The sequence below is a fragment of the Sipha flava genome, unplaced genomic scaffold, assembly GCF_003268045.1.
Source record: "Sipha flava isolate LNK unplaced genomic scaffold, YSA_version1 50_pilon_pilon, whole genome shotgun sequence".
NCBI classification, from domain to species: Eukaryota; Metazoa; Arthropoda; class Insecta; order Hemiptera; family Aphididae; genus Sipha; species Sipha flava.
In genome coordinates, this window is record NW_020273428.1 from 1,793,487 (window position 1) to 1,818,135 (window position 24,649).

The 24,649-nt window shown below is 30.1% G+C and overlaps 1 protein-coding gene across 1 annotated transcript in view; it reads right to left on the reverse strand.

Moving 5' to 3' along the window:
- LOC112690525 (bifunctional heparan sulfate N-deacetylase/N-sulfotransferase) overlaps nt 1-24,326 on the reverse strand; it is a 62,977-nt gene extending 38,651 nt beyond the window's left edge. Inside the window, exon 1 of the mRNA XM_025564557.1 lies at nt 24,007-24,326. The gene's annotated coding sequence lies outside the window, so the exon portion shown is untranslated. The remainder of the gene's footprint in view (nt 1-24,006) is intronic.
- Between the last annotated feature and the right edge of the window lie 323 nt (nt 24,327-24,649).

Below are 24,649 nucleotides of genomic sequence, written 5' to 3' on the forward strand. Positions count from 1 at the left end.
AATCTTGGGAATAATGTGATTTGGTTCGCGCGCATACCTATAGCCGTACCCACTTCTCGATCGGTCGGGGGTGCGCCGCGTACACGTACATACGATTAGACACGGTTTCCATGCGGCCAATTTTTTGATGGCCAATAGGAAGTCGATTCTTTTTATAGGAGTGACGAATTGTCGAGGGCGAATTTTTCGAATCGCCGAACGCTTTATTTATTTTTATTATTCTCTTTCCAAAGGCTCACGAAATACCTCCACACGTTATACACGTAGAATGTGAACATTAACGTTATTATATTACTACATAGGTATCGACCACGAACACAACGCGTTACCGGTATTATGGTCCTATTAAAAAAATCATAATATAACTATATATATTATCACTGTGCGCGCAGCCACCCTGTACATAGGTAATTCGAAAACGCACATATACGTTGGTATGTTATAGCGCAGAGATGTATTGTTAAAGTCTGTGTGTTACGTCTGACCGAATGCGTTGCAGCGTCCGACGGCTATTGTTACTACTATTATATACCTGAATTTATATAAATAATATGTACGTGCGGTGTAATTTCTAAGACTTAACACGTATACGACGCAATCCTCTCACGGCTATAAGCTGTATTTAAGAAGCTTCTTTTTCCACCGTCCAAGTGCGCGCGCGCACATTTCCTCCCCGCGTGATCCTAGATACCGCCGATATTATTAGATGATTACTTGCCAGGTGTGGTATAAATGCCACCGGCGACGCGCGAAGCAGCGAAAACCGATGAACGGTTACATACACGTAATATATTAAAATACTAACACCCGTCGTGATGAGTAAATGCGATATCTTGTACTAACTAAAACACCATACTTTATATAAAACACGGTATAATTATACTAAAGCCGCAGGCGGGGGCAAATATTAACTACAAAATATTAATCTATTTCCGTGTACTTGTGAGGTGTAGAATATGATATAATTTTACGTATACACAATAATATTACAAGCTGATGGTGTGTATATAAATATAAAAAAAAAAAAAAAAAAAAAAAGAGTCGAATTCTTTGATTGTAATTTTTCCGATTGATCGTCACATGTATTGTTTTCTAAAAAGCCTTAAGTATCTGCGTAAGTATCCTTTTGGTGTGCGAAAATGATACTACCCATAAAACATATTTTTTTCATGTAGGAAATACGTAAAATGAACTCTTACTTCTACGTTATGCGAAGAATAAAAAACTTTTTAATCGTATACAATTTTGAAAATAATCACTCGTATACAGATTTATTGTTGGTCTGTAATATTATGTATCCCATTTTGCAACGTTCTATTTATCAGTAATGCAATAAAAACTACTTCTAAATGAATGCATACAACACAACATCTAAAATTTCGGGAACATTAATATTTCGATTATTTTATTATGTTGTGATGCAACCATAATTTAATACTGAGTATACAGTTTTGTGTTAGGTTAAAACGAAAATTAAAAACCTCAAGTGAAATCTTACTTTTAAATTATATAAAGACAGTTACTGAAAAGTATTATATACATATAAAAGGAACTAAGGAACTTAGCTAAGGAACTTTTGTTCAAAAACAAAATGTACTTTTTGAACTTTCTCGCCTTATACGAACACCCTGATCTTAATTATAGAAATATTTGTAATCATTTTCTATACATATAAACTATACTGTATACCTGAAGTTCCCTTATACACATGCCATGAGTTGTTCGTTTGTCGGTAGTATGCTGAGGTCCAGTTCACAATGATGAGCGAAACCAAACCGGTATTTTTTAATGTATTTTCTAACACTTATAGCTCCAGACAAAATATTCATCGATGTAGGTCAACGGTTAGGAATTCTTCATTCATTACTTTTATAGCAAATCAATAATTTAATTATTTAATTTTTAAAACATAGATAGACGGTTTAATAAGAATAAAATAACAATAAATAATATTACAAAAATAGTAATTAACATATTTATCGTAAAGAAAAATGTTTTTGAATTTTTAGTACTTTATATTCTTTTTAAAATATATAACTAGTATATTCTAAAAATATGAAATAATAAATGAAGTATACAAAATTATAAAATGTTTAAATTTATTTCATATCAACTAAATTTTGGTATAATGGATCGTATAAAGATAGGATGAATAAAATGTAAAATATTGAGAAATGTAAATCTTTTGAAAATTGAATTCTTAAAAAAAACACTTAAACATCAGATGTTCCATTTCCCATGTAATAATTAAATAATCCCGGCAAAGCTATTTAAGTGATTTCCAATAAGCACAGCGTAAAAAGATTAGAAATAATGTAAATTAAATTTCAGAAGTTTCTAAAATGTTGGTACGGATCAAAAGAAAAAATCTATTTAACAAAAGAATACGAATACAAAATTCAAAAAATAATTTGCAAGACTTTATATTGTGCGTGAAAACGGAGGTTTTGAAACGTTACATCGAAATTAATCGATTTAATTGAATAGTATAGTTACTGTGCAAACGAAAAACATATATATGAATATATGTAAATGTATATGTATACAGATATATAAAATATACGATTCATTATCTATGGGGAAATAATATTTAATATTTACATATTTATTAAATAAATTTACTTTTATTTTTATCGAGAATAGTCATATTTAATTACTGCAGTATTTTAATATTAAATATTTATATTTATACCTGTTATAACAGAAAAACAAATATACTCATATAATTGTTTAAACTGTAAATAAACTAATTTATAGAAGGTAATTTTTAAGCTACGTAATAGTATTAATAAACAGTAAAATATATTTTATACTACCATCACCTCCGTGTTATTTTATCATTGCTTAATCACGTTTTAATCTATTACAAAAGGTCAGTCGTTATAGCTTGCTCATTGATTACCACACATTGTTCAATTTTATTAGGAAATTAGGGATTAAGTATATTATGATCCATTTCAAAGCAACACCAGTCTAGAAGAATGCATTTAATACTCGAATAATTCATGTATTAAGCAGAAGATCTTATCATGAAATTTATTAGATTAGTAGAACAATCCAAATTAAAATTTAATCACAAGAACAACACGTACTTTTCAAAATGTTACGTGCATCTATTATTCAAACGAAGTTTATTCCTTTGAGGATTTTTGAATGTAAGTACATAACGCACATATACATACACATACAATTATCCTGAACGTAAATTTATTTTTCAACATCATAAATTACAAGCGTTCGTTCACCCACCTCCAAACATATTATATGAAAATGTGCGATCTTATCACACGCAGAGGTTTTCTAGTTTATTGTTGCACACGGCTAATTAACAACATTTCTAAGAATGAGTATGCGTTGGCAGATGGCCTTCAGTTAAGTTTTTGAAGTTTTTAAAGTCCAAAAAACAATAGTGCGTGCACGTTTGCACCGAAAACAATAAATATAACGACTTCAGATAGGGAAATAACTGAAGAACCTAACCGAATAAATAAAGTACATGTAAGAAATTGCGCTCTTCATACTATTTCACATTTACGTATGGCAATACTTAAATATTAAAAATATATTCAAATACTTTTAGGTTATGTTAGATATGTTTACAAAATATAATCACGGTTTTATGAAATATTTGCTTATTAGATTAATTAGGATCAACAAAAACTTTGAATTTCCAGAGGTATTGCTTATGAAATCTAACAATTTATCGCAGCATATAATATGAATACTGAAGTTACTAATTAACTACAAGTTATTAAAAGAAAAAAATTAAAAGTTACAAAATTTAAGTCTGTGTGAAGAACTTCGTGCTGCAGTTGAAAATAATAATTTTAACTGAAAAGCATAATAAATATGTACTATAAAATTTGATAATAATAATAATAAGTTGATAATCGTTTATCGCGATCAGACATTTAAAATTGCAAACGTAATGATTAAGGTAAACAATGTACTGTTAAAATTTACCATCAAATATTTAAAAAAAAATAAAGATTTTGTTATTCTTCTCGTTTATTGCCGGTTAGTGAGTGTTAGTTACATACAAATGTTCAGTTTTTGGTTCATATTGGACTGAACATATCAGGACGTGTGTATGAGAAAACTGTAGACTCGTTCAGTCGCAAGCATGGTATGTGAATGGAACTGGTCACGCTCGATTTTTCGAATTGGCGCGAACGATCACAGTAATCGCACTTAACTGATGGACAATGTTGGTAGTATGTAATCAATATCATTTTCGTACTTACCTGAGTACGTACACCTTCAGTCAAGTTTGAACTGAAGACTGAACGAGTGCAGACGGTTTGTAGGTCGGATCAATATAAATATCAACTACTTATAGACCAAAATTTCAATTAAACTGTCAATTCTACAGAAAAATATCCAAATATATTTTATTGAACAAACAAATATAATTAACCTTTGTTGGACATATTACAGCAATGCAATTACAAAAAAAAAAAGGTATATTCATTGCTTGAATGTACTACATTTCCGCATACCATGTATAATTCGAATAAACTCATTGCGCCCGGTCAATATGATTGCGGTCTATCTTATATCGTACAACAATAGTTATACGATACATATAACTTTATATAAAGCACTAGAGCGGGGTGGAAAACGTAAGGCATTCGTGTAATCCAATTAGGAAAGGGCTATGCTCCCCAAGTGTTCAACGTCTTTTGATTAGTAACAGTAGGTATATCTAATACTGGTAATTTTGAAGTCGTGCGCACAGAAATATCCGACCGACAAATAATACGGACATATAAAGGTTCGTTTATATGAGTACATATATAGTTTCCGATGCACCGTACATCGAAATAAATGTCATGGTGTGGTTCGGATACTATCGAGTTACACATCTGTTTTGCACAATATAAGCAAGAAGCCCGATGAATGCACGACAAAGCGCGCGTTATTTCCAAATATAGAAACTTTGTCGAATAGCGGTTACAATATAAAGAGTGGGAATAATACACCTGGATTCAAGTGGAAGTTATGGCTTAATATGTTTACGAAGTAAAATATAATTTATTGAAAATCATTTCAATACCTATGATACGAATTAATACGTTGGATACGATTGAGAATCATATGAGAGCCTTTGGTGTGTTCGTAGGGGAAGCAGAAAATCAGGACGAAAGGAAGTTTAGGATAAAAGTGGCCGACCTCAAATAGATGGGAGAAAAGGGTAGGAGAAGAAGAAGAAGAATTTCAATACCTGTACATGGTACATAACACGCGTGCGTATATTATTTGAGAAAACGCAATAGAGATAGAAAATGATACGTGAATAACTGTTATTAACAGCTATAAGATTACGATTTGGTCTTAGAAAATTATACATTTTAAAACAATATATACCACAGCCATATACCGCTGATATTCAAACTAAAATTGGAGATTATGAAGATTTTAATTAAATATTTATACTAAAAAGTACAGGAGTATTATAATTTCAAATCTGTAATGATATTATTAATATATAACATCGAACTTCATAAATATTTATTTTTTCTAATGAATAATACATTGAAATAATTTATGGTTTTTAAGAGTAATTATTTTATACAATAACCCAATTAAAGGAGCTTTGAATGGAAATCTGAGATATTAATAGTTTTTGTTTTCAACATACACGCAACTACTTTTCAATACCAAACTAATGTAATAATACTAAATTAAATATTTTATCAAAAACAATGGAGATAAATAATAATAACATTACTTTATTTCATTTTTTAACAAACATATAATTTGAAACGGAATTCTGATGAAAATCCGTTTGAGTAATATCTATATCTCAGCTACAGAATTATAGCATCACTTTATCTTTGGTTTTGCGGTGTGTAAATTACTCTTTTACGTGTCACGTTTACCACCCAAGACGTTCCCACCTACCAAAAATAACTTAATACGAAAAGAAGAATAGAATTTATATAATACATTTTAAAAGTCTTGAGGCATTCATTATTAAACAATGATCATTAAACGCATTTCAGTTATTTCATTTGGTATTATTTCAACTAATGAATACAAGTGTAAAATAATATGATATTCTGTATGAATTGATTTGTATTTTTAAATACACTATGAGTCTATTTATTTATGTATTCATTAATTCACTGAAAATTATCTTTAAAACGACTCAATTGATTATTATCAATATTGGATTTATGAAATATATTTTGTTGTATTCTACTCCAACTCAAAATTCTATAAAAATATTCTACTCAAAATTCTTCTACTCCAATGTACAAGACGAATCATACAATATTTAAGTTTTAGTTTACATTTTAATACATTTTAATTTTTTTTTTAATAAACCAAATGTAAACATTATGAAATAAATTATAATAGATTATTTAATCTAATGAAACGTGAAATAGTTTAATATCAAAACAAGTGTCATAAATGATGTAGTAAATACTGGGGTATAGTTTTAGAATAGGATTGACACTTTTAATCTACCCAGAATTTGTGTCTCCGTGGCTCCATTAAAATGACCGGGTTGTATTTTGTGAAAATGATGAATTGAAATGTGGGTACACCAGTAATCCAGTGCACATCAATCATTTCTCAAATAAACCGTATGAACCGTCACTGAAACTCTAATTCCAAAATCGCGTTCATTCGATTACATTACGGTTATATCACTAAATTATTGTTATTGGTATATTAAATTAATTATTGAAATTACAATATATCAACGTGATTGTTGGAATTCTTTAAACAAAGACAGATCGTAAATCGCGTGAATAAATACAGAAACACAGCTTGAATAAATACAATATAATGTTATTCTAAACTAAGAATAAGGTTCATTTTAAATGTATTATTTATTTTTACCATTATGTATACGTTCTAGATGTTCAGTTTTTTTTTTCTATATATTTTGGAAAACAACCAACAAACAACAACAATGTCATCTAACTTACGTTTAAAAAATGTTCAGGTGCCAATAAACACACAAAAGCTGTTAACACATTCTATTGCATTAGGCATATTTTCAAAAAATTAAGTAGGATTCATAGCATACATATTTTTCACCAGAAATACCCACCATGTCATCAACAATTATACGGCTGTTAATTAAAAAAATGTGCTTATTGCGTATGTTTTATAAGAAGAAAATAACATACTTTTTATGAAATATACATAAAAATTGATAATACAGTCCAGCAAAATTATAGCCCAATATATTAAGAAAAATTTGGAATGATTATAAATCAATTACTCGTATTTATTCGGTTATAGTATTATAAAAATAAAGGGTGGACAAGTATACTGCGCGTTTTGGGGTGACAAATTTATTTAACGTACGTAAGGTCAATAAACATTGCACTTATAAAAGTTTTAAATCTTTATTTTTGTTTAAAATCCCATACAAATACACATGCATTCAATCAATGTTCATAAGAACAATAACAAGGAATATATTATAATTTTAGTCTTTAGATTAAATGAAAATATTTAAACTTATAATTGAGTCGATTCAAATATATATGTTCATGAAGTTAAAACTGTATTTAAGCTCTTGGTAATTATAAATTTAAAACTAGAACATATAGGTAAATATAAAAAAGACAATCGGTAAAAACGTCATCTCCATATATTACATCAACGATAACGTACACCATTATTAACAGAAAAATAACCAGTAGGTTAGGATAGGAAATTATTGATAAGTTTAATACATTCAATTTTTTCTATCTATATTTTACTATTATAAATATTAAAATTAAACTAGGGAAATGTTTAACAAGTCATAAGAGTAAAAAAATTGTGTTTATTTCATCCTGTGCTATACGCAGACTAAATACGAAGCAATTGTTTATAAATATTTATTTATCGAATGGAGAGTCACTGAAATGAAAGACATGGTTATAAAGGCATGGCACTTATTTGACGATTATTTTTTTCTTTTTTACATAGTAAAAGTGGTTACATAGTAATATATTTATTGATCTTTGGAGAATTAACGTGACGCTAAGGTGTAATTTATTGTTTGTGTTTTTAATAATAATCAGTAAGAACACTATCGCTTGTATTAATATTATTTCTTCATTATGAACACAAAAACATAAGAGAGAATGTATACGAAACGAATCAAAAGCAATTTATTAAAATGGTCACTTTTAACAACTATATAATAATGAACTAATTATAAGTCGTCGTTGCATTGGTATCGTCATTAAACCTGTAACACAATTGATCAGTAGAGAAATAATTAATGAAAAAATAATTGTGTCTTTTTCATTTTCAGTTTTACTCTGCAGAGTATCTATATTGACTTTAATTTATAAATATCTTTGTTAAAACGGAAAATTAGTTTTTATTTTTTTGAATTTCCATACATCATTTTTTTTTTTTTTTAGAACATTGCGAATAACGGAGATGGGGGGAAGAACCATAGTAAGAATGCAAGTTTTATAAACAAGTTTTGACTGTCTTAGGTTTAGCGAGATATTGCCAAAAATAGGAATTACATGTCTAATTTAATCAATGTCGTTCACAACTTACAATAGTTCAATACGTAAGTACATAGTAATCAGTATCGTCTACAACAAAAAAAAAAAAGGTGTCATGAGCAAAACATATGTGGTGATCGTTATATTAAAATATTATTACTATATAGCAGAGAACGTTAATTAGGTCGGACATTAAAGTTGATCGATTCGAAGAGCGTACATTTCTCTCTCACTCTCTCTCTCTTTCTGTTTGTCCAGACTTCAAAGTATACAATTTGACCCATGCAATATTCGTTAAATAAACGACTATAAGTTATAAATGGGAACATTAATATTTCGTCGACCCTTGCACGACCCTGACAATAATTGCACAACTAAGAAGGGACCAACTGTAATATCAACTGAAAGGAACACGCAATATGACCGGATGGCTATTCCAAAAACCCAATGAAACTATGTGATAACTCATAATTAAACTGATACGATAATATCAGGTTCTAATTCTCTGGGACACAACAGGTCTCTATAATGTTATTATCACGATTGACATTGATATCACCCAATTAATGCATATTTTATTTAACATAATATTTCATTATATTACATGGAATTATTACAGTTAGGTATTTAGCTTCGTATTTTATTTTTTTTTGTATTATTTTTTATGTTAATTATATTACAATGGATTTTAATATAAATTTATTTATTATTTATTATAATAAATACATCATAAATCAAGACTTAGCGGTTTTATTGGGTTGGAGAGAAGTGGATCGTCTTTCTTTGAACGTTTCAAATTGAGTAAACAATGTTTAAACAGGATCTTCCACTAAAAATGTAAAAAGGACGTTAAAATATGTTCCTTCTTTCTTGGATCTTGTCAAAAACCATTAATTTTCTTATAAGTGCGTTATACTCAACGTTGATTAAATAAAATCAATAATTAATGGTTTTCGCTTATTATCATACTATATTATATATATAACTCACGCTATAAATTGAAGGTATTCAAATTTTTTCAATACATTTTATTGGGTATAATTATATGTACGTAGCACGTAAAACATGGTAAGGTTTGATTAAATTTAAAACAAAATATTTTACTTATTTATATTCTTTGTGTTTTGCGTGAATTACTATACAGGTGTTCGAGATATTTCGTTTAAAAATGTAACATTGTGTCGTTTAAATATATTGTTTAATTATTTATAATATTCGATTTTTATGATAGTTGAAACAAAAGGAAAATGTCAAAACTATTTTTAAAGGTAGCATTTAACATATAATGTACACGCATTATAAAAATAATATGATAATAGTATTATAGAATTGTAAAGCCAGGCTTACTCGTATTATTGTACTGGAAGTTGATATCTTTAAGGTTTCTATTGAAATGTTTAACATTAACATACATATTGTATTAAAATATAATGAATCTTACATGAAATCACTGATATTTGTAAACGATAAAATGTCGAAGACACAGCATAATTGAAACGAATATTTTCGTCTATAGGTTGATAAATAATTTGATTTCATTCAAAATATCTTTAAGACGCACACTTCGTTTAATGCGATTTAAGAAACTATTGTTAACGGGTTGGCATTTAAAAGAAATGGCGCCATAAAATACCTGTCTATATAGTCACCAGTCGTTTTCAATACTTGTATATTTTGCAAAAACAAGTCCTATAGAAGGTATTTATTATAGTTCTGTCTTTGGGATTACAAACGAACGTTTTACCACAAGAGTTCACAAAAAACCAAATTCCATTGATGTTTATTTTATTTGACAAATTATTGTTTCCGAACGCACATGTTGTATACGCTGTTTTTCCGAGTACCTAACAATAATAACAGTCTTTTGCCGTAACAAAGCACTCGCATAACTTATTACTTCACAAAAGGGCGCTTGAAAACCTATTAAAACTAAATAAGCCTTAGTAACGTCATAATTCGACATCCACTATTTTAGAATATAATATAATAACTATGATAATATAAAATGTCTTTTGATATAGATATGTGCTCAGTCCGAAAAACACTTACATAAAATGCATTATTCCACCTTTTTCACCCTCGAAAATCATTTTTTATCCAGTCAATGTGATAATGACATTAATAATTAAGTGGTCAATCTTTTCCAATCATTTTTCTCGCTTAAGTAACATCATCTAGATTCGGAATAGGTTGAAGTGGGAAATAATTATCAATTAAATAAATTATTTAACTATGCAATTAGTATTATGATTATAAAATTATTTAATTTTTTAAATATCTTATATTTTAAAGGTACTCGTGTCTTATTAATTTTAAACAAATATTTAGGTTGTAACGTGACAAATGGGTATCCTTGTTTGATATTTAATAGTATTTCTTTTATATTTCACAGGAATATCTTCATTATCTGATGAGCCGACGACGTATTGGAATGATGTATATTTCCTGTTATCTTTGTTGCACGTACGAGTAGTTCATCTGTGCCGTGAACTTGGTCGACAGAAGGCGTACACTCACCCCGTCACCACACCAATCTTTTGCTCGCCATATTGCACTGCCCATCATGTCACTAGTTTAATAATATTTAATTTGACGGTTTTTTTTTTTTTTTTTTATTATCGTCTAGTTAACAATACCGGCAATGCTGTCGCGTCGTACAGGAACGTCGCAACTACGGCACTTCGCTTTTGACTTTAGTTGTGTGCGGAACAACCGCATTTTATTTTTTTTGATTTTGTTCGCGTGTGTATAAATCGTGTAATTTTTATTAAATGGCATCGGCTATACCGGGTCGCAGCTTCTATAGCCCTCCGGGGCTGGTATTGTCTTCTTCTTCTTTTCCAAAGGCTCAGACTTGCATAGTTAAAAAATAGATCTCCATTCCACTCTCTTCAATGCTAAAGTCTTTATATGTGAATATCCGTTACATCCAGCCATTCCAATCATCTCTCCTATGAATGTCTTCCTCAGTCTTCCTCTTCCTTTGCGTCCATTGATATTTCTTCCCAAAATGTTGTTTATGAAAGGGTTATGTCTCATTAAGTGTCTGGTAATGTATTTTTTTTGAGCGCCGTGCCCTAAGCACTGGTTGTGATATTTTTATTATTATTATTTTATATTGGTCATATGATGGTGATGCATTGAATGTACCGGGATGTCCCAGCGTTCTGTAGGTGGGTTTGACTGGTCCATAGACCAGCACTCACCTGAGACGTATGCCCGCCGTACTTTAGAGCGGAACGCCATGCTGGACGGTCGGTGGATACTCGAAGGCGTTCTTTGCATCGGAAAAACTTTTACATTCCGTCTTCAACGGACCGACGAAATTTTCCGAATTTTGCTTTCAAAATATCTTTAGTATTATAAGATACGGGCAACGGTCCCCTCAAAGACCATCCCACATGGTATGTGATCAAATGTCACGAGGTATTGAAGCAACACAACGACTCAACAATTTATCTACATATCATTTTCAATTTCATTTATTCCAAAAAATACCACGCTAACTTTATTGACTAATGTGTGTAATTCTTCTAAAAATCCTATCATGGTCTCGTCCAGTAGGTTGGCGACCCTATTTTTTTTATATCCTTATAAAGCGCCATGTAAGTTACAACAAGATCCATTGCGCCTGGTCATATTATATTTATTTTTTATTTTCATTTTTCGAACATTTTGTAACCTTACAAGGTACAAGTTATTAGTTAAAACCTCAGTTTTAATTCTCTCTTCCCCTCAACTTTCTAAAAACCATACTATTTTAGTCATTAAGAATTAAAAAGTAGAATCATCCAGTTACTCTGAATAAGAAATAACCACCATTTTTAAAATTTGGCATTAACTACTTATTTCACAGGTAGGACAAAATAAGTAGATTAACTTAAAGACGTTAACAATAAATATACTTAAGACTCGTAACTTCATTATAGTACAGATAGTTTAAAAATAATGCCATTCACGTTCCACATACTCAACATCATCATGTATTTAACATTCGCTACTTCACTAAATGACCAAAAATTCAGTTTATCATAGGGTAGCCATTTTTGTTGCGAATAATAATTTTTTAACTAACGCATGTATTATAATAGTACAAAGCTTATTATACGTATTATAGTACTATATTAGTACTCAGTATATTGCAAAGGTAATAGACACAAATATACGATAATCTCACCATTTTTTAGGAATAAACCCAATATAAAAAGAATATGTACAAATGAGAGGAACATAAGTACCCAGTGTGCAAGAAAAGTTACATAACATCGCCTCTATGTTGAATTTGTGTTTCATAGAAAATATTCCCAAATAATATTTATGTGATATTGCATGTGGGTTGCTTAGAAGTAATGTCTCATAAGTTACTGAAAAACATTGTATACCTGCTTAAAATTTACTCAAATGCCACAAAAATACAAATTAACACAAATGCGATGTTATTCTACAATTGTTTTATAGAAATATATATTTATATACTTTTTCTGGGGGTTTTTACGCCTTCAATAGTTATTGTTATCAGACGACGTGTGACGACCTCGGTTAACTAGCAACTATGAATTCTCGTGTGTGTCTCGTGTGTGTCTCGTGTTCGGAGTTAAGGTTTTTCTTACTTTACTCTGGTCAAGTAGTCTTAAAAGGATAATTAAAAAAATCATTTTATACACATTTCATGTTATTAGTTGCTGGTGTTAAACTATTAATTAATAATATTCATGCCAAAGTCATAATGAATTGGCTGAGACATTTTTCAAACAATTTATTTCTCAATATTCAACGTTATACGGAGATCATTTAATATCATACAATGTTTACAGTTTATTACATCTTACCATGTTTGTTAAAATACATTAGACAACTTCAGTTGTTTTAAGTATGAAAATTATTTACAGGAATTGAAAATATCAATAAAATGTTCTAAATCTCCTTTTAGAGAAATTTATAATAGGAATATTGAAAAATAAAAATTGTTTATAGCAAAATCTCTTGAACCACAATATTATATTATTAAAAAAGAAATAAAAAATCGCACACCTTCAGTACATTATAACATAACAGATAAGCTTTTCAAAGAAATTATTTTATATGATTTAGGAATGAAAATAAATATTATAAACGAAAATGATAAACATGTAAGCTTAAGGAATAATTTTATTGTTAAAGTCAAATATATATTAAAACATCATAATGAAAATTATCTTAAATTAATAGTGCAATTAATAATCATTTTCAAACTGTTCACCATTTTATTTTACCTCTCTTGATTCTTCAGTTGTAGGTTCATACATAGTTGATAATTTGAATCTTTCAGAATGTTTTTCTATAAACATAAGCGATATAAAAAATAAATGTTTCCTTATTCCCATTAACTTAAGTAAAGCTATTGTAATGGAATTGACACATTCATTTTTTGAAAATATGTACAAAATAAAATTTTAAATCCAGAACAAAAATTGTAAAAATGTGTTTTGTTTTACTATTACAGACTACAATACTATAAATTAATGCGTATTTGTGGTTAATAAAAATTATTAATTATATAATTATGTTATTATTTATTCCTCAACAACCCATTTCTTCGATATTACCTATTATTGATTGAATAACGATTTATCTTAATTACAAATAAAAAATGTACCTACATTAAACAACATTGAATACAATAATTAATATATCAGGTATTTCAAATGCCTATTTTTTCGTTCTCTAGTAAATAGTAGTAGCTCAGTAGGTTAGGCGTCCCCCATTTATACGTTAGGATAAGTAGGTAGGTAAGATCAAATCCCGGCGACGAACAATTAGTGCGATAAAAGTTTTCTTTTTATTTCATTTTATAGTATATTTAGCTCTTTAAATATCATATTACAATGTTGTAGCAACATCGCTATGAAATTACATTCCTTCTCATGTTATTTGGTAATATTACTTTGATGTTATTTTAAAACATCTCTACCATATTGCCTGAATGACAGCGGTTATGAGCATTAGCAATCACATACATATTTCAACTACATTAATACAACTTAAAATATGATGTTACATGTTCCTATGAAATATCACTTGAATATCTACGGAATATGACATTGCACAGTGGTTAGTGTGATGTGAATGGACTTATACGTGTCCTTTTACAAAAGAATAAGGGGGGGGTTTCAAGTGAAGTATTCATTTCCCATATGAATAAAAAATAGTAGAAATACAATTGGTAAAATCGATGAATACCAAAGTTTTCTCCATATACCAAATAGAACGGAAAGAGTTCATACAAATTTACAATGAAACAAAATATAAAATACCTTATTTTACATCGATTTTTCAATATGAATAGTGCTTTACCCACTGCATTTAAAAAGTTCTATAAAACTATTACTTTTCATTTCTCATTCTCATCCCATATATTATATATATGTAATATAAGTACCGATATCATATTAATACTTTAATCTTGAAAAATAGTCATATTTTTAGATTTGAAATGGTAAAAAAAATAAAAATTAAAGTGACTATCCAATGTAAAACTGCACTTATATCTATATATCAGATAAATATATTTTGTTTTATACTTTAGAAACTAGAATAATTTTTTTCTATTAGATCGTCAATTACTTCAAAGTGAAAAAAAAGGTTTTTAATTTACCAAAGCCTTTTAAAAAAGAAATATTGTTCAAAAGTTTTATAGTTTACAATATCAACTATTAGAATAAAATTAACCTCATTTGATTATTTGATTAATAATGAAATAAACGATAGTTTAAACATCATTAGTTAGTACTGATAGTATTCCAACATTTATGTCCAAAGAAAATACAAGGTGGTATATAAAGATACCAATTACGTGTACGCATATTCATAGGATTGCCATAAATCAAAACAACATTTTTAACCATGCATATGTTTATAAACTAGTATACTAGTATGATTGTATAATATACTATAAGTGTGACGAAAAATAACTGGGTATTTTAATAATAAACAAAAAACTAAAATCGAATAACTGTTTGAATTTTACACAACATATTTTATTATTAAACTTCTTGAAAAAAAATTACACATATGTACGTATATATAACGCGTTTTATATTATATTACATAGCTATTTATGACTATCATATTTATTCAGAAATAATTACTATAACAATTATATCTTATTTGTATTTTGAAATAGTAAAAATACACATTAATTAATAACAAGCGTGTATTAGCATGATTTGATACCCTACTTGTCTAATGTATATCAGTTTAGCAAAAGAAAATCCATCGACAAATAATATTAACGAGTATAAGTAAATATTAATATAAAACAAATTACATTTATAATTTATATGTATATTTTATATGAAAGTTATACGTTATTTTATTTTTTAAACCTTTCAGACCCATTATTAGAAATTATTAAAATGTTGTGTATATATTTTTTTTAATATAATTTTTAATATAGTGTGATCGCGATACAAATATGATTTATTTTTAACATTTTTTTAGATCACAACGTCGGACCGAAACAATTTAGTTCTCGAAGAAGATTATTAATCATTTTTTAGAACATGTGAGGTAATGATGAAGTGACGAATGAATATGCGATGTACTGCCGAATGAAAAATATCTCAAAGAACAGAAACCATTCAGAAACTGAATATAATAGAATTAAAATACAACTGCTCGGGTCAAAAAAACGATTTATTTAAACCTATACCAAACATTATTAAACCAGTTACAACTATTATGTACCGGGAAAATAGTCGTAATTTCCGTACACCACGCGTATTGGTTTGTTAACGTGTAGGTATACCCAAATGTTTTTTAAGGAGACGAATAATATACAGAGTGCACGCGTGCGCGAACACATGTTTAATCCGTGCGTAAAATAGTTGGTTGGCGGTAAGGGGCGAAAACGGTGTGGGGCTTCATAAATCGTTGACCCTTTCAAGTAACCCGAACAGAGACCTAATCGGAAACACAAGTTTCGGCGGAAACACGTACAAACGTATTATAATATTGTACGCGCACTCGGTGCATTTATTGTCATCGCACACACGTAATCCACACGTCAACACGGAAAACATAAGATACGGAAACGAACAGCGCACCAGAGATTTGTTCGATCCGGAGCAACACCGTGTGTGCTGAGTGCATCGGTTACCGCAGCAGCTGCGGGGCGACAGTCGTACTAGCGCGTCCGTTTTCCAATCGGCTTGCGCTGACAAACACAACCGGATTCCTGCGCGCAGGAAGGAATGAAATCACGACGAAATAATATATTATACACTCTATTACGTACACAAACGTATACACTGGTACATTACATGCGAGCAAAGCCGACAAAAGTGAGCAGGTCACGCCTTCGTCGTCGGCGTTTTAGTAGCGGCCTCGCGCGCGTCGTACACAACATTGTGTACCATAATATATACACACAGTCGTACGTACACTCTTCGTACAGTTGGGCCTTATCGTACATGTACACACACACACACACACAAACACGCACGCACGCACGCACGTGTATGTGTATGTGTGTGGTTCGGCGGGTATTATATGTTTTAACAACAGCCGATGCAGTATAGGATTTCAAAGATAACACCTGCGTGCGACCGTACTAAAATAAATGAATAACAGTGACCGTGGTATATTATATAGTGTAGGTGCAAGCACAGGGGTCCGGTAAACTAAATGGATATCTGGACGCATTGTAATCTCAGGAACCGTTTGTATTTTTTTTTCGTTTTCTCATCCCAATCCTCTCTCCTCCCTCGACGCATAAACTTCACGTGTAGATTATAAAAGTAGCTAAAACGCTATTACAACTTGAGCCGTAAAAATTACTACTTACCAAAATAATAGATCCTGTATACCCGGAAAATACGTACCTATTATAATATTATTATTAACCGCTGTTTTCGAGCCGAGAATAATCGGTTGGGTTACATATAATATATAATTGTGTATATGAGTGGGGATACAACCGAGCATAATGTAACGTATTAATGGCCACCACCACCACTGCTGCCGCCACCTATACCACCGCCACACATCGTAAAGATTTAAAATTTATGTGTTCAAATACCATATTTCGATCCATAGTAGTATTCTTTACCGTCGGCGGTATTTGTTTTTCTGTACATTTATATATATATATATATATATATATATATATATAACCGCGATGACACAGCTGCTGTTAACCCAAACAATATTTGCAGTGACCAATCGATAATTTCCGCGGCTGTATACCTGTACCCTACGAAAGAATTCCCCTAAAAAAGGCAAAACACCTATCATGGAGCGATACTCTTCCGAATTTTTTCGTCAATATAATAATCATTATAAAACAGTCTTAAGCTTTAAGTCGAAAAAAAATTAAAATACATTGACCATAATATTATACTAAAAAAAGCGTTTTGAAATATTTTGATATTCGTTAAAAAAAACCTGAAGCAAGTCAAAGTCATCTTGTAGTCACATACGAGAGCAAAGTACTCATACAAAATATTTATATCCGATATAAAATCGAAAAATTAAAGTAGTAGTAAAAAAACATTAAAATAGTACAAAAGCACGCAAAAATACGAGAACACGATACTTCATGTTAGATTTGAAACAATCAAATACCAGTATACGTATTTTATATTAGTAACTCATATACTTTGTCACGATTTTTCAAAATATTACAATAATTAGTAAAAATCAATAAATCCAAACTCTGATTGCTAAAAATAACTAGAGTTCCAGCGTGATTTTAACTAATGTCTTCTCCAAACAAGTCAACATGGTTATATTATATACAAATGCAAAGACAAGTGAAGAAGATATAAGTTTATTTAATAGTATATAATATAGATTAATAAGTAATATTGTTATTGTTTAAAATTGCAGTTTATCGTAAAAACTTGTTATATACTGATTCTAGATATAATTTCTAAAAAAAAAAAAAAATAACATATTGAACAAATATATAACGTTGGTAGATAAATATACTATAAGATATATTACTCTTAAATTTTTATAATTTCAAGTTGCTAACGCATTTTTGAGTTATTCTAATTAATATACCTTGTAAGTTAATGATATTACAATATTAAAAATACAGCGATCTCCGTCATATTAAACAATTACCTAAATTTCGAGTACAGTGATAGTTGATAGCGATCGCTGTCCGAGGGAATGATTATACTATATAAAATACGCACACGGATACGTATAATAGGCATATTATATACATGAGCAAAATAAGCGATAATAACAACACTGGAGTTACAGTTTTTTCAAGTAAATTTTTATGTAGATCATTTCTATAACATGGTCGCATTGCACCGATAGCCCATTTGGATAGGCGCCTGATTGTGTGCCAAGTGTCTAAAACAAAATCCAAAGAATCTGGTAATGAATTGTGTGTGTATATGTATATGTAGTGGGTGGAATAGGATACCATGTCTTCTACTCCACAGGCGTATTTCCATTATGGAATATTGCAAGCACACGTAGAAACAAGAGAATAAATAGGACATAAGATCAAACGTAGATATGCTTCCAAAACCTTACATTATAATCTATGTAAAATAATATAAGAATTCTCGTCCTATCTTAACCCATCAATACTTAAAATTATAATTTAATTTACATATACATTTATAACCAACAACAATATATCATGGGTTAAATGAAGTGAATAAAATCATTATTTTATTAACCACTTAATTGTTGAGTAGTTTTTTTTAATCTGACGTACTGTTCATAAGAATTTCAATTTTTTGAAACGCAATTTAATAAAAAATCCTTAAATAAATAAGCGTAAGAAATAAGAATTGCGTGTGACAATTAAATAGTCAATATTATTATAATTATTATGAATATAAAAATACGATCAATTCATACACACACACATATTACATAGGTATTTGATAAAAAAAAGCTATTGGCATAGGCACTGCAGAATATATAGGTCCGTTGATAATTTTATGATTGGTTTATTTTGATATTGTTTATAATATATTTAATTTGTTTTAACTATAATTTAAGTTAACTTATACGTATAGCTAATTATATTTCCACGATTTATTTTTACAGTGCAATTTATCCGAATGGCATTTTAAAATACTATTTCTAACTAAATTTATTATATTAAATTAGTAGCTAAATATAAGTAATATTATTTTAATATCATAGTAATTATGATGTTTAGAGGATAAAATTATAGAAAGATGCTAGCAGATACAATATTGAATTTAAAACGCCATCAAAATAATTTTATTCAGTTGAAATACAAAATCAAGAGGTCGTATAAAACTAAGTTAAGTCGAAAACTATATCACATAATACAATATTAGTTTGAAATATTCATAAATTTCTTATAAATATAAAATTAAAACAATGTTATTATACTTAACTAACCACTCAATATAACCTCCAGTAATACTGAAATATTATAAGTTAATTAAAATTTACATCATTTGACCGATAACGTAAATTTCAACTCTTTTATAATCGATAACAGCAATTTATAAAATAAACATCTATATATATAGTGCCTAATTTATACTATTCTTATTTCTTAGTAATAATCACATTTTATTATATCCTTAAATAAAAATTAAATGTATACCTAGTTAAAATTTTTTTACATACTAAACCAGATTTCTTGTTTCAATTTAAATTATTCATAAAAAGTTTGTTATGGTTAAAAATTAATGAAATTAAACAAAAACTAAAAAATATAAAGTATTCTTCTATAATTTTTAACATAGGTATTCAGGTCAGCGATATTTAGTATTTTTAAAGGGAAATAGAAAAATGTATTCACTATTAATCTTTTACACCTATTGTTACTTTTTTGTTAGATATTAATGGTAAATTAATTTACTAATGGAAATATTTTATATTTTATACTTAAATTAAAATATTCCATATACTTTTTTATAAACCTACATATTTATTTATTTATATACACCGAGTTCAACATTTCAAAATTGAAATTCTGATCTATTCTAAGAACATAATATATTACTCTTATCGAGATTTTTTTTTACTTCCATTATTAAAAAACACGCCAAATTATGATCACACTCGGCAATTATTTTATATTAGTGCTATAATGTGTCTCTGAGTACTAAATGTTATTTTATAATTCGAGTAAATCATAAAATCTGATGATACATATATTAAACATAATATCTGAAGTACATATTTTGCGAATAGTATTGAAGGTATAATGAAAATAGTTGGTATTGAATTATATAAATTTATTTATAGTTATATTTATAACTTAAATGTTTGATGTTTGATTGGTTGATAATTATCTCGATCAAGGTTTTTTAGAACTTCAATATATCAAATAATTAAAACAAAATGTCAGCTATATATTTCACTATGAACTATTAGTATTAAAGAATACTAAAATTACAGGAATAATTTAAAAGTTTTGAACTTTTAAATATTTGTAAATTGTAACAGCATTATTTTATAATTATAAAATATTTCAATTATAAATGTTAACAAAATACCGAAATATTTCATGATTGTCCATTTATTAATTAGAAATGTAATACTTAACGGTACTTACATAATTTATCAAAATTGTTTTCTCGTAAATATCTGTAGATTATAAAATAGTAACATAGATAGAAATATTCAAACTATAAACTAAAAATCTCGTTATCATGTTTACTCATTAGGACAGCAATAGCTTCTGAAATCTCAGTCTCTTGCATCCGTTCCTTCATTGGACCGATAGATAGGTACTACTGCAATACATATTCTCACCCCTCAATATAACTACCATCTCGGTACATAATTTATACCACGGAAGTGCCTACGGTAAAGTACCTTTACTACGATGGTTTAATTTATCTGTAAATTATTTCTCTGATCACGAGAAAGCAAAAATAATCGATTATTCGGTCCCACTAGTGTTTACGCAAGGGAATAATAAACAAAAATTAAAAAAAATGAAGTACACACTATTTTTCACCTACACAACACACCTACCATCGTTGTAAAAATAATGTTTGTTTTATAACTTACAATAATTAATAATAATAATAATTTGAATAGCATATATCATCTCGAGTATTATCTATTCTTAAAATCTACGATCATACATTCTTATATTTTTATAAAAGTTTATTATACCTAAGTATTATTATATACTTAAATTATTTTAAAAAATCAAACATTTATTTTAAAATAATAAAAAACAAATAACAAATTATCGATGTATCATAGTAAATCTGTATAAAATATTAGTATATCGATACTTATTAAAAAATGTCGATAAGAATTTTTAAGCGTTTTATTCCTCGTTTTATACACTATCCGTTTTTGTAAAGAAATCTAGAAATGGATCACCCATTGAAGTAGTAATATCACACTCAGAAATTTTAAAAGGAGTGTCGAGTAATCGTGCGTTATTCGATGAGTCTAGTTTAATGTTTACAAATAATATCTTACGTGTATGATATCAAAATAGACCCATCAGCCGGCGCTATAAATGAGTCACGCAATTGCAATAACAACGTGTTTATAAGTCTCATGATTAAAAAATACGTGAAATATCTATTTAAGCAGTTATTGATGGGAATAAAAATAAATTTAAAAGTCTCAGTCAGGATCACTAATTAAAAAAGTTCCGATGTATTTCCGTAAAAAAATATATATTTTTAAATATTTATTTTAATGAAAATTATACCCCTGATGGTTTTTGTTGGGAAAAATATTAACACTTAATTGAATAACAAATTCTACTTAAGACAAAGTTAATAAATCAACACTGTGTTAATGTCAATAGGTAATGAAAATGGATGAAATTGATTAATTATGTAACAAACAATTCATAATCTTGCGAGTGTTTACGAAATATTTTGATATACATAAACTAAATACACACAATTAGCATATAACTAAGCACATAAAAAATTTGAATCTTTTTTTCCAGGTTTTAAATTGACAGCACCACGGATAGACTAAGAAATTTGAAGCTAGTTATACTTATAAAGACTATAATTACAACTTGTAATAATAAATTGAAATTTATAAATTATAATCGTTATGATAGATGTCTAATGTCAACGAACAACGAAATATAAGCTCGCAAATGGTTCTAAAACAAACAACTATACGAAGTCAAATGTCTGAAATATATATTTAAATATTTAAAAATTAATTTCTGTACATGTGTGCGAAAAAACAATAAAACGAAATACCTAAACATTTAAAATTTCGAACTAGTCATTCATACAATTTCATTCAAAATATTTGTAAGTTAACTCCGACACTGTGATTAAGGCACTCAGTGTTTTCTAACTACATTATATGAGCAAATTACTTCTTGATATAACAAGACATTTTATTGTAAATTATGACGTATCTTCTAAACGTTTGGTAAAGTTTAAAAGGCATTATCGTCTTTGATAGACAGTATCGTACGATAAATTTGCTGATCGGTTGTTTTGATATTTTTCAAAGCGATTTAATAATATCGCACTAGAGTAGGTGCGATCTAGATCGTGGTTTCACGATAAAAACGTAATAAATCGAACGAAACTCGCGCGCGATGGTCGACGATTTCTCGTCGGAAGTGCGGAATAGCGAAACATCCTTGTACTTCGAAATCCGAATCCGTATTATATTTCTTTTCAGTGGTTAAAGACGAAGTAAAGTAAGCAAATGTTTTGTGTTGCCTTTGCGTGAAATTAAAAAGCAGCGAAGGAAAAAGACCTGCGTTATGGGAACAATTCCATTTCACTCGGACAGTTATATTATTGTTATTATTTACGGCAACCGTATCACCAATATCATAATCTTCGCCTAGAACACGTGCACACGGAAGAAGACATTTGCACCAGTACCTACTACCACGGATACCTACTACTGCCGCGTAATCACGCGAGACTTATTGATTCCGGCTGGACTAAAGAATATTGGCACGATAAGATAGATGTTTGCGCGTCGTTGTCGCCGTGAGAGCGGGACGAAGAAAAAATTACCAAGTGCCAAACCGGTCGTCATCAAGATGATAATATTATTGTTTTAAAATATTCGTTGTTTCGAGGGCGCGCGTTCATTTTACACGAGACGTTCGTACGCGTCGCTAACAACTATAGTAGTACCGGTTAGTACCGGGATAGCAATCGAGAGAAACGACGGACCTGCACCGTATGAAAATACAGAATAACTAAACAATTTAAAAAAAAAACGTGGCTTTAAAGGAGGTATTTGATTTCGTTGTAGCCGTAGTCGTACGTAGTGCGTGTGAATTTAGGAGAGACTGACCGGAAACAGATATATCCCTCGCGGATATGTTCGTTTCCCTGTTCGCGGCTGATAACCAGTATCACTGCGCGCGAGTTTCATTCGTACTATCACATACCGAAGATGTCTCAGGTATTAGTTATCAAGAAAAATCGTACCAGAGCAGGTGTAGTCGGCGGGACAACCGAGGTGGCGATTGACAAAACCGTGGGGAGCCAGGAAAACGACCGGAAGAACCGGCTGACGGTAGCCGAGCGATCTTACGCGATATTACGGTATCGAAGGGTCTACTTACGTTTTCGGTGTTACTATTTTTGAATCGCGCCGCGCGGGGTGATCGTTCGATCCGGTGCTCCTAGGGCTCGCTCACTGTTTTGCGGACTTGACGCTTTGACGGGTACACGGTGTAGCTGCTTTACGGGCGTAATTCGAGGGCGCACGTGAGCCACCGCGGTCGGCGAGATGCGTGAACGGCAACGGTTGATAACGGAACGGCGTTACGGACGTGTGACGTTAATGACACAGCACCAATGCACTGCATTCCGATCGGACTGCTACTGAGCGGCGACCGCGACGGCGTGAACGCGAACGGTGCGTGCGCACGCGTCTTGCGACCGCGCGCGACGTGTATTCGAGACTTGAGTGGGCGGTGAGTGGGGCGCGTGCACAGCCGATATAGTCGCGGGTCGAGGAGGGACCAGACCGGTGTTGCCAACCACGGGCCGACGGAACACCGTGCGCGCGGCGCCCGATAATGTAGTGCACAGCCGTCCGACGACGGATTTCTTTTCGCCCTTTTTTTCGCGACCCTGCGTTGTAGTATTATCATCGTACGCGGCGCTCCACCGCCGATCACCACCTGTCGTCCGCCCATAGCGTCGCGCCGTAGTTCCTACCCCCGACGGAAACACACGTGCACGACGCCGATAAAATATTAT